Source organism: Triturus cristatus, chromosome 5_2, assembly GCF_964204655.1.
Source record: "Triturus cristatus chromosome 5_2, aTriCri1.1, whole genome shotgun sequence".
Taxonomy (NCBI): domain Eukaryota; kingdom Metazoa; phylum Chordata; class Amphibia; order Caudata; family Salamandridae; genus Triturus; species Triturus cristatus.
In genome coordinates, this window is record NC_140588.1 from 554,037,833 (window position 1) to 554,050,547 (window position 12,715).

Consider the following 12,715-nt stretch of genomic DNA (forward strand, 5'->3'; position numbering starts at 1 on the left):
CAAAAGAGAGCGCATCAGTGATGTCCTTCTCTTATATTGATAAAAAGATATCTCATTTGAATGGTCATAGTGGATAGAGATTTAATGTGATTTGATTCTTTTCAGCTATATTCTCTATAAAAGTGTTAAATATTCAAATGTTTATCTGAATATAAAAGTTATATCACAATGTTCATCTTTGCCTGTAGCATAATAAAACAGTCTACATTTCCAGACTACTGAAGCAATGTCTCTGTCTCCTGCATGGGTGGCTCGATAGAGCAATGGTTGGCAATTTGGACTTTGCATCCAATGATCCGATTTGAAACCTTGGAGGGACTTTTTTTATTACTCTTGAGCTTTTCCATTTCTTCATCTTTGTTCATTGATAGCTCAAATCCAACACCAGTAGGTTGAAAGAGTCAATTATTGAATGCTTTCAAAATGTCCATCAGCTTGAACAACTTACATCAATACAAACTTTACAATACTTTGACATCAAATTTCTTCACAAAGTAGTTAGCCATTATAAAATCATATCCTGATTTTCTCAAACGCATTTCAGACGGGTGATTCACAGCCTCACTTTTTTAAGCTTTCCCGCTATTGATAAGGCGAAAATAGCACATTTTGAATGAGAAGTTTTCTTCAATCAAACATAGAGGAACCCAAATGATGATCTCATTCAGCTAGTAAAAATGTTGTTTTATATTAGTATGGAAATCGTGAAAAGAAAATGTTTTTCATGCTGATTTACAACAGTTGATCTCCAATCGTAAAATATAAGCTTTTGGTCGGAGGCATGACAGGTACTGATCAAATTCTCATTTTTGAACTTTATTCACAAATCATATGATATGCTTTGTATACATCAACTGTATTGTTGGATCAATAATGAGTAAAAAGTGACTATCTCAATTTCAGGACATATAAAAGAGAAAGAAGTAGAAACTCATGTTTCAAATGCTGAGAGGCAACAACTGTTCATGATTTTCACCTCCACTAATTATATTTATTTTTATAATCTATATGTTTATATGTTCCTATAAATATACAGAGACATATAGCTATATATACAGAGATACATATGTACAGGTTGATTTTTACATGTTTATAAGTAAATGTGATATTGTTCCAAATAAAACTTCTAAGAACTGAATGGAAAAGAAAATTGTAATGTTCAGATAAGTCCCACTGAAATTTGTACTCAGATCCCTGTTTTCAGAGTCCAGAGTGCTAACCACGACACCATCCACCCTCCCGTACCAGGGTGAGCTTTCCATTTTGACAGAAGAGATTTGCCTCAGGGGGCAACTTATCTTTCATTGAAAAATATTATCTCACATAAAAACCACTGTTCAACAGAGTTATAACGTTATTTGAGTCTTTTGGGCAACATCCTTCCCCAACATAGTTCAATATGCAAAAGTTTACCAGAATAGGAAAGCAATCCAATTCAGTTTCTCTTTGACAGTAGAATATTAAAAACTTTGACATTTCCACATTGCTGCAGCAGTTTGCACTCCTTTCACATGGGAGGTTCCATGGTGTAATGGTTAGCACTTTGGACTTTGAATCCAATGATCCGAGTTCAAATCTCGGTGGGACCATTTTATGACTCTTGACCAAATCATTTTCTTTCAAGTGTATTCATTAATATCACATATCTAATACCGGTAGGGTGAAAAATTAATTTATTGATTATACTCTAAAAGTTTACTAGATGTGAGCAAATAATAGAATTTTTACAATACCTGGAAACTAAATGGCTCAAAATAATGAGAGATTTTACAAACTCACTCTGGTTTCTCAAACTCATCACAGGGGCTTGATGCACGACATTACTTTTTAAAATCTTACTGTTATTGATAAGGGGAACAAGGAACTTTTTAATTGCAAAGCATTCATTAAAACAAAACTTGAGGAGTCAAACTTTGTATTACGGGGACCGAAGATGTGCAGTTTGAATAATAATCTTGAAATTCAGACGTACAAAGATTTTACACACTGATTTTCAACAGTAAATCCACAACCAATAAAGTTGAATCTTTTGAAAGACATGTCAAAGGTGTGAATCTGAAATTCACTTTCAAAGAAATTCACAATGAAATGCACTGTGTAAGTCCAGCATGTTGTCAGCTAAGAAATCAGCAAAAATGAACTATCTCATTACTGGCCATATAGATGAGAAAGGAAAATAAACTCATGTTTACAATGTGGATGTGAAAGAACAGTTTCTAGGTTCAGCTTCAATATTTATGTTTATGAATAATTGATATGTTCATATTGTCTAACAGCTATCTAGATGGATAAAGCTATGTATGCATCTATACATACTTATGCGTTCATACGCATCAGTATAAAACATTGATATTAGGTTTTTTCTAGACCAAATTCTAAAAAATGAGTTAAACAGTGAATCTCATAATTGTAGTAGGTCCCACCGAGATTTGAACTCGGATCGCTGGATTCAGAGTCCAGAGTGCTAACCATTACACCATGGAACCCTCTCACACAAGAGTGCCTTTTCCATTGAGACAAAAGAGAGCGCATCAGTGATGTCCTTCTCTTATATTGATAAAAAGATATCTCATTTGAATGGTCATAGTGGATATAGATTTAATGTGATTTGATTCTTTTCAGCTATATTCTCTATAAAAGTGTTAAATATTCAAATGTTTATCTGAATATAAAAGTTATATCACAATGTTCATCTTTGCCTGTAGCATAATAAAACAGTCTACATTTCCAGACTACTGAAGCAATGTCTCTGTCTCCTGCATGGGTGGCTCGATAGAGCAATGGTTGGCAATTTGGACTTTGCATCCAATGATCCGATTTGAAACCTTGGAGGGACTTTTTTTATTACTCTTGAGCTTTTCCATTTCTTCATCTTTGTTCATTGATAGCTCAAATCCAACACCAGTAGGTTGAAAGAGTCAATTATTGAATGCTTTCAAAATGTCCATCAGCTTGAACAACTTACATCAATACAAACTTTACAATACTTTGACATCAAATTTCTTCACAAAGTAGTTAGCCATTATAAAATCATATCCTGATTTTCTCAAACGCATTTCAGACGGGTGATTCACAGCCTCACTTTTTTAAGCTTTCCCGCTATTGATAAGGCGAAAATAGCACATTTTGAATGAGAAGTTTTCTTCAATCAAACATAGAGGAACCCAAATGATGATCTCATTCAGCTAGTAAAAATGTTGTTTTATATTAGTATGGAAATCGTGAAAAGAAAATGTTTTTCATGCTGATTTACAACAGTTGATCTCCAATCGTAAAATATAAGCTTTTGGTCGGAGGCATGACAGGTACTGATCAAATTCTCATTTTTGAACTTTATTCACAAATCATATGATATGCTTTGTATACATCAACTGTATTGTTGGATCAATAATGAGTAAAAAGTGACTATCTCAATTTCAGGACATATAAAAGAGAAAGAAGTAGAAACTCATGTTTCAAATGCTGAGAGGCAACAACTGTTCATGATTTTCACCTCCACTAATTATATTTATTTTTATAATCTATATGTTTATATGTTCCTATAAATATACAGAGACATATAGCTATATATACAGAGATACATATGTACAGGTTGATTTTTACATGTTTATAAGTAAATGTGATATTGTTCCAAATAAAACTTCTAAGAACTGAATGGAAAAGAAAATTGTAATGTTCAGATAAGTCCCACTGAAATTTGTACTCAGATCCCTGTTTTCAGAGTCCAGAGTGCTAACCACGACACCATCCACCCTCCCGTACCAGGGTGAGCTTTCCATTTTGACAGAAGAGATTTGCCTCAGGGGGCAACTTATCTTTCATTGAAAAATATTATCTCACATAAAAACCACTGTTCAACAGAGTTATAACGTTATTTGAGTCTTTTGGGCAACATCCTTCCCCAACATAGTTCAATATGCAAAAGTTTACCAGAATAGGAAAGCAATCCAATTCAGTTTCTCTTTGACAGTAGAATATTAAAAACTTTGACATTTCCACATTGCTGCAGCAGTTTGCACTCCTTTCACATGGGAGGTTCCATGGTGTAATGGTTAGCACTTTGGACTTTGAATCCAATGATCCGAGTTCAAATCTCGGTGGGACCATTTTATGACTCTTGACCAAATCATTTTCTTTCAAGTGTATTCATTAATATCACATATCTAATACCGGTAGGGTGAAAAATTAATTTATTGATTATACTCTAAAAGTTTACTAGATGTGAGCAAATAATAGAATTTTTACAATACCTGGAAACTAAATGGCTCAAAATAATGAGAGATTTTACAAACTCACTCTGGTTTCTCAAACTCATCACAGGGGCTTGATGCACGACATTACCTTTTAAAATCTTACTGTTATTGATAAGGGGAACAAGGAACTTTTTAATTGCAAAGCATTCATTAAAACAAAACTTGAGGAGTTAAACTTTGTATTACGGGGACCGAAGATGTGCAGTTTGAATAATAATCTTGAAATTCAGACGTACAAAGATTTTACACACTGATTTTCAACAGTAAATCCACAACCAATAAAGTTGAATCTTTTGAAAGACATGTCAAAGGTGTGAATCTGAAATTCACTTTCAAAGAAATTCACAATGAAATGCACTGTGTAAGTCCAGCATGTTGTCAGCTAAGAAATCAGCAAAAATGAACTATCTCATTACTGGCCATATAGATGAGAAAGGAAAATAAACTCATGTTTACAATGTGGATGTGAAAGAACAGTTTCTAGGTTCAGCTTCAATATTTATGTTTATGAATAATTGATATGTTCATATTGTCTAACAGCTATCTAGATGGATAAAGCTATGTATGCATCTATACATACTTATGCGTTCATACGCATCAGTATAAAACATTGATATTAGGTTTTTTCTAGACCAAATTCTAAAAAATGAGTTAAACAGTGAATCTCATAATTGTAGTAGGTCCCACTGAGATTTGAACTCGGATCGCTGGATTCAGAGTGCTAACCATTACACCATGGAACCCTCTCACACAAGAGTGTCTTTTCCATTGAGACAAAAGAGAGCGCATCAGTGATGTCCTTCTCTTATATTGATAAAAAGATATCTCATTTGAATGGTCATAGTGGATAGAGATTTAATGTGATTTGATTCTTTTCAGCTATATTCTCTATAAAAGTGTTAAATATTCAAATGTTTATCTGAATATAAAAGTTATATCACAATGTTCATCTTTGCCTGTAGCATAATAAAACAGTCTACATTTCCAGACTACTGAAGCAATGTCTCTGTCTCCTGCATGGGTGGCTCGATAGAGCAATGGTTGGCAATTTGGACTTTGCATCCAATGATCCGATTTGAAACCTTGGAGGGACTTTTTTTATTACTCTTGAGCTTTTCCATTTCTTCATCTTTGTTCATTGATAGCTCAAATCCAACACCAGTAGGTTGAAAGAGTCAATTATTGAATGCTTTCAAAATGTCCATCAGCTTGAACAACTTACATCAATACAAACTTTACAATACTTTGACATCAAATTTCTTCACAAAGTAGTTAGCCATTATAAAATCATATCCTGATTTTCTCAAACGCATTTCAGACGGGTGATTCACAGCCTCACTTTTTTAAGCTTTCCCGCTATTGATAAGGCGAAAATAGCACATTTTGAATGAGAAGTTTTCTTCAATCAAACATAGAGGAACCCAAATGATGATCTCATTCAGCTAGTAAAAATGTTGTTTTATATTAGTATGGAAATCGTGAAAAGAAAATGTTTTTCATGCTGATTTACAACAGTTGATCTCCAATCGTAAAATATAAGCTTTTGGTCGGAGGCATGACAGGTACTGATCAAATTCTCATTTTTGAACTTTATTCACAAATCATATGATATGCTTTGTATACATCAACTGTATTGTTGGATCAATAATGAGTAAAAAGTGACTATCTCAATTTCAGGACATATAAAAGAGAAAGAAGTAGAAACTCATGTTTCAAATGCTGAGAGGCAACAACTGTTCATGATTTTCACCTCCACTAATTATATTTATTTTTATAATCTATATGTTTATATGTTCCTATAAATATTCAGAGACATATAGCTATATATACAGAGATACATATGTACAGGTTGATTTTTACATGTTTATAAGTAAATGTGATATTGTTCCAAATAAAACTTCTAAGAACTGAATGGAAAAGAAAATTGTAATGTTCAGATAAGTCCCACTGAAATTTGTACTCAGATCCCTGTTTTCAGAGTCCAGAGTGCTAACCACGACACCATCCACCCTCCCGTACCAGGGTGAGCTTTCCATTTTGACAGAAGAGATTTGCCTCAGGGGGCAACTTATCTTTCATTGAAAAATATTATCTCACATAAAAACCACTGTTCAACAGAGTTATAACGTTATTTGAGTCTTTTGGGCAACATCCTTCCCCAACATAGTTCAATATGCAAAAGTTTACCAGAATAGGAAAGCAATCCAATTCAGTTTCTCTTTGACAGTAGAATATTAAAAACTTTGACATTTCCACATTGCTGCAGCAGTTTGCACTCCTTTCACATGGGAGGTTCCATGGTGTAATGGTTAGCACTTTGGACTTTGAATCCAATGATCCGAGTTCAAATCTCGGTGGGACCATTTTATGACTCTTGACCAAATCATTTTCTTTCAAGTGTATTCATTAATATCACATATCTAATACCGGTAGGGTGAAAAATTAATTTATTGATTATACTCTAAAAGTTTACTAGATGTGAGCAAATAATAGAATTTTTACAATACCTGGAAACTAAATGGCTCAAAATAATGAGAGATTTTACAAACTCACTCTGGTTTCTCAAACTCATCACAGGGGCTTGATGCACGACATTACCTTTTAAAATCTTACTGTTATTGATAAGGGGAACAAGGAACTTTTTAATTGCAAAGCATTCATTAAAACAAAACTTGAGGAGTTAAACTTTGTATTACGGGGACCGAAGATGTGCAGTTTGAATAATAATCTTGAAATTCAGACGTACAAAGATTTTACACACTGATTTTCAACAGTAAATCCACAACCAATAAAGTTGAATCTTTTGAAAGACATGTCAAAGGTGTGAATCTGAAATTCACTTTCAAAGAAATTCACAATGAAATGCACTGTGTAAGTCCAGCATGTTGTCAGCTAAGAAATCAGCAAAAATGAACTATCTCATTACTGGCCATATAGATGAGAAAGGAAAATAAACTCATGTTTACAATGTGGATGTGAAAGAACAGTTTCTAGGTTCAGCTTCAATATTTATGTTTATGAATAATTGATATGTTCATATTGTCTAACAGCTATCTAGATGGATAAAGCTATGTATGCATCTATACATACTTATGCGTTCATACGCATCAGTATAAAACATTGATATTAGGTTTTTTCTAGACCAAATTCTAAAAAATGAGTTAAACAGTGAATCTCATAATTGTAGTAGGTCCCACTGAGATTTGAACTCGGATCGCTGGATTCAGAGTGCTAACCATTACACCATGGAACCCTCTCACACAAGAGTGTCTTTTCCATTGATACAAAAGAGAGCGCATCAGTGATGTCCTTCTCTTATATTGATAAAAAGATATCTCATTTGAATGGTCATAGTGGATAGAGATTTAATGTGATTTGATTCTTTTCAGCTATATTCTCTATAAAAGTGTTAAATATTCAAATGTTTATCTGAATATAAAAGTTATATCACAATGTTCATCTTTGCCTGTAGCATAATAAAACAGTCTACATTTCCAGACTACTGAAGCAATGTCTCTGTCTCCTGCATGGGTGGCTCGATAGAGCAATGGTTGGCAATTTGGACTTTGCATCCAATGATCCGATTTGAAACCTTGGAGGGACTTTTTTTATTACTCTTGAGCTTTTCCATTTCTTCATCTTTGTTCATTGATAGCTCAAATCCAACACCAGTAGGTTGAAAGAGTCAATTATTGAATGCTTTCAAAATGTCCATCAGCTTGAACAACTTACATCAATACAAACTTTACAATACTTTGACATCAAATTTCTTCACAAAGTAGTTAGCCATTATAAAATCATATCCTGATTTTCTCAAACGCATTTCAGACGGGTGATTCACAGCCTCACTTTTTTAAGCTTTCCCGCTATTGATAAGGCGAAAATAGCACATTTTGAATGAGAAGTTTTCTTCAATCAAACATAGAGGAACCCAAATGATGATCTCATTCAGCTAGTAAAAATGTTGTTTTATATTAGTATGGAAATCGTGAAAAGAAAATGTTTTTCATGCTGATTTACAACAGTTGATCTCCAATCGTAAAATATAAGCTTTTGGTCGGAGGCATGACAGGTACTGATCAAATTCTCATTTTTGAACTTTATTCACAAATCATATGATATGCTTTGTATACATCAACTGTATTGTTGGATCAATAATGAGTAAAAAGTGACTATCTCAATTTCAGGACATATAAAAGAGAAAGAAGTAGAAACTCATGTTTCAAATGCTGAGAGGCAACAACTGTTCATGATTTTCACCTCCACTAATTATATTTATTTTTATAATCTATATGTTTATATGTTCCTATAAATATTCAGAGACATATAGCTATATATACAGAGATACATATGTACAGGTTGATTTTTACATGTTTATAAGTAAATGTGATATTGTTCCAAATAAAACTTCTAAGAACTGAATGGAAAAGAAAATTGTAATGTTCAGATAAGTCCCACTGAAATTTGTACTCAGATCCCTGTTTTCAGAGTCCAGAGTGCTAACCACGACACCATCCACCCTCCCGTACCAGGGTGAGCTTTCCATTTTGACAGAAGAGATTTGCCTCAGGGGGCAACTTATCTTTCATTGAAAAATATTATCTCACATAAAAACCACTGTTCAACAGAGTTATAACGTTATTTGAGTCTTTTGGGCAACATCCTTCCCCAACATAGTTCAATATGCAAAAGTTTACCAGAATAGGAAAGCAATCCAATTCAGTTTCTCTTTGACAGTAGAATATTAAAAACTTTGACATTTCCACATTGCTGCAGCAGTTTGCACTCCTTTCACATGGGAGGTTCCATGGTGTAATGGTTAGCACTTTGGACTTTGAATCCAATGATCCGAGTTCAAATCTCGGTGGGACCATTTTATGACTCTTGACCAAATCATTTTCTTTCAAGTGTATTCATTAATATCACATATCTAATACCGGTAGGGTGAAAAATTAATTTATTGATTATACTCTAAAAGTTTACTAGATGTGAGCAAATAATAGAATTTTTACAATACCTGGAAACTAAATGGCTCAAAATAATGAGAGATTTTACAAACTCACTCTGGTTTCTCAAACTCATCACAGGGGCTTGATGCACGACATTACTTTTTAAAATCTTACTGTTATTGATAAGGGGAACAAGGAACTTTTTAATTGCAAAGCATTCATTAAAACAAAACTTGAGGAGTCAAACTTTGTATTACGGGGACCGAAGATGTGCAGTTTGAATAATAATCTTGAAATTCAGACGTACAAAGATTTTACACACTGATTTTCAACAGTAAATCCACAACCAATAAAGTTGAATCTTTTGAAAGACATGTCAAAGGTGTGAATCTGAAATTCACTTTCAAAGAAATTCACAATGAAATGCACTGTGTAAGTCCAGCATGTTGTCAGCTAAGAAATCAGCAAAAATGAACTATCTCATTACTGGCCATATAGATGAGAAAGGAAAATAAACTCATGTTTACAATGTGGATGTGAAAGAACAGTTTCTAGGTTCAGCTTCAATATTTATGTTTATGAATAATTGATATGTTCATATTGTCTAACAGCTATCTAGATGGATAAAGCTATGTATGCATCTATACATACTTATGCGTTCATACGCATCAGTATAAAACATTGATATTAGGTTTTTTCTAGACCAAATTCTAAAAAATGAGTTAAACAGTGAATCTCATAATTGTAGTAGGTCCCACGGAGATTTGAACTCGGATCGCTGGATTCAGAGTCCAGAGTGCTAACCATTACACCATGGAACCCTCTCACACAAGAGTGCCTTTTCCATTGAGACAAAAGAGAGCGCATCAGTGATGTCCTTCTCTTATATTGATAAAAAGATATCTCATTTGAATGGTCATAGTGGATATAGATTTAATGTGATTTGATTCTTTTCAGCTATATTCTCTATAAAAGTGTTAAATATTCAAATGTTTATCTGAATATAAAAGTTATATCACAATGTTCATCTTTGCCTGTAGCATAATAAAACAGTCTACATTTCCAGACTACTGAAGCAATGTCTCTGTCTCCTGCATGGGTGGCTCGATAGAGCAATGGTTGGCAATTTGGACTTTGCATCCAATGATCCGATTTGAAACCTTGGAGGGACTTTTTTTATTACTCTTGAGCTTTTCCATTTCTTCATCTTTGTTCATTGATAGCTCAAATCCAACACCAGTAGGTTGAAAGAGTCAATTACTGAATGCTTTCAAAATGTCCATCAGCTTGAACAACTTACATCAATACAAACTTTACAATACTTTGACATCAAATTTCTTCACAAAGTAGTTAGCCATTATAAAATCATATCCTGATTTTCTCAAACGCATTTCAGACGGGTGATTCACAGCCTCACTTTTTTAAGCTTTCCCGCTATTGATAAGGCGAAAATAGCACATTTTGAATGAGAAGTTTTCTTCAATCAAACATAGAGGAACCCAAATGATGATCTCATTCAGCTAGTAAAAATGTTGTTTTATATTAGTATGGAAATCGTGAAAAGAAAATGTTTTTCATGCTGATTTACAACAGTTGATCTCCAATCGTAAAATATAAGCTTTTGGTCGGAGGCATGACAGGTACTGATCAAATTCTCATTTTTGAACTTTATTCACAAATCATATGATATGCTTTGTATACATCAACTGTATTGTTGGATCAATAATGAGTAAAAAGTGACTATCTCAATTTCAGGACATATAAAAGAGAAAGAAGTAGAAACTCATGTTTCAAATGCTGAGAGGCAACAACTGTTCATGATTTTCACCTCCACTAATTATATTTATTTTTATAATCTATATGTTTATATGTTCCTATAAATATACAGAGACATATAGCTATATATACAGAGATACATATGTACAGGTTGATTTTTACATGTTTATAAGTAAATGTGATATTGTTCCAAATAAAACTTCTAAGAACTGAATGGAAAAGAAAATTGTAATGTTCAGATAAGTCCCACTGAAATTTGTACTCAGATCCCTGTTTTCAGAGTCCAGAGTGCTAACCACGACACCATCCACCCTCCCGTACCAGGGTGAGCTTTCCATTTTGACAGAAGAGATTTGCCTCAGGGGGCAACTTATCTTTCATTGAAAAATATTATCTCACATAAAAACCACTGTTCAACAGAGTTATAACGTTATTTGAGTCTTTTGGGCAACATCCTTCCCCAACATAGTTCAATATGCAAAAGTTTACCAGAATAGGAAAGCAATCCAATTCAGTTTCTCTTTGACAGTAGAATATTAAAAACTTTGACATTTCCACATTGCTGCAGCAGTTTGCACTCCTTTCACATGGGAGGTTCCATGGTGTAATGGTTAGCACTTTGGACTTTGAATCCAATGATCCGAGTTCAAATCTCGGTGGGACCATTTTATGACTCTTGACCAAATCATTTTCTTTCAAGTGTATTCATTAATATCACATATCTAATACCGGTAGGGTGAAAAATTAATTTATTGATTATACTCTAAAAGTTTACTAGATGTGAGCAAATAATAGAATTTTTACAATACCTGGAAACTAAATGGCTCAAAATAATGAGAGATTTTACAAACTCACTCTGGTTTCTCAAACTCATCACAGGGGCTTGATGCACGACATTACTTTTTAAAATCTTACTGTTATTGATAAGGGGAACAAGGAACTTTTTAATTGCAAAGCATTCATTAAAACAAAACTTGAGGAGTCAAACTTTGTATTACGGGGACCGAAGATGTGCAGTTTGAATAATAATCTTGAAATTCAGACGTACAAAGATTTTACACACTGATTTTCAACAGTAAATCCACAACCAATAAAGTTGAATCTTTTGAAAGACATGTCAAAGGTGTGAATCTGAAATTCACTTTCAAAGAAATTCACAATGAAATGCACTGTGTAAGTCCAGCATGTTGTCAGCTAAGAAATCAGCAAAAATGAACTATCTCATTACTGGCCATATAGATGAGAAAGGAAAATAAACTCATGTTTACAATGTGGATGTGAAAGAACAGTTTCTAGGTTCAGCTTCAATATTTATGTTTATGAATAATTGATATGTTCATATTGTCTAACAGCTATCTAGATGGATAAAGCTATGTATGCATCTATACATACTTATGCGTTCATACGCATCAGTATAAAACATTGATATTAGGTTTTTTCTAGACCAAATTCTAAAAAATGAGTTAAACAGTGAATCTCATAATTGTAGTAGGTCCCACGGAGATTTGAACTCGGATCGCTGGATTCAGAGTCCAGAGTGCTAACCATTACACCATGGAACCCTCTCACACAAGAGTGCCTTTTCCATTGAGACAAAAGAGAGCGCATCAGTGATGTCCTTCTCTTATATTGATAAAAAGATATCTCATTTGAATGGTCATAGTGGATATAGATTTAATGTGATTTGATTCTTTTCAGCTATATTCTCTATAAAAGTGTTAAATATTCAAATGTTTA

The 12,715-nt window shown here is 33.5% G+C and overlaps 6 non-coding genes across 6 annotated transcripts; 5 read left to right on the forward strand and 1 right to left on the reverse strand.

The window, feature by feature from the left end:
• The first annotated feature begins 1,517 nt into the window (after nt 1–1,517).
• TRNAQ-UUG (transfer RNA glutamine (anticodon UUG)) lies at nt 1,518–1,589 on the forward strand. The gene has a single exon. It is a non-coding gene; the product is annotated as a tRNA-Gln (tRNA).
• Nucleotides 1,590–2,414: 825 nt separating this feature from the next.
• TRNAQ-CUG (transfer RNA glutamine (anticodon CUG)) lies at nt 2,415–2,486 on the reverse strand. The gene has a single exon. It is a non-coding gene; the product is annotated as a tRNA-Gln (tRNA).
• A 1,548-nt stretch (nt 2,487–4,034) lies between these two features.
• On the forward strand, nt 4,035–4,106 carry TRNAQ-UUG (transfer RNA glutamine (anticodon UUG)). The gene has a single exon. It is a non-coding gene; the product is annotated as a tRNA-Gln (tRNA).
• A 2,438-nt stretch (nt 4,107–6,544) lies between these two features.
• On the forward strand, nt 6,545–6,616 carry TRNAQ-UUG (transfer RNA glutamine (anticodon UUG)). The gene has a single exon. It is a non-coding gene; the product is annotated as a tRNA-Gln (tRNA).
• A 2,438-nt stretch (nt 6,617–9,054) lies between these two features.
• Nucleotides 9,055–9,126, forward strand: TRNAQ-UUG (transfer RNA glutamine (anticodon UUG)). The gene has a single exon. It is a non-coding gene; the product is annotated as a tRNA-Gln (tRNA).
• Nucleotides 9,127–11,571: 2,445 nt separating this feature from the next.
• On the forward strand, nt 11,572–11,643 carry TRNAQ-UUG (transfer RNA glutamine (anticodon UUG)). The gene has a single exon. It is a non-coding gene; the product is annotated as a tRNA-Gln (tRNA).
• Nucleotides 11,644–12,715: the final 1,072 nt, after the last annotated feature.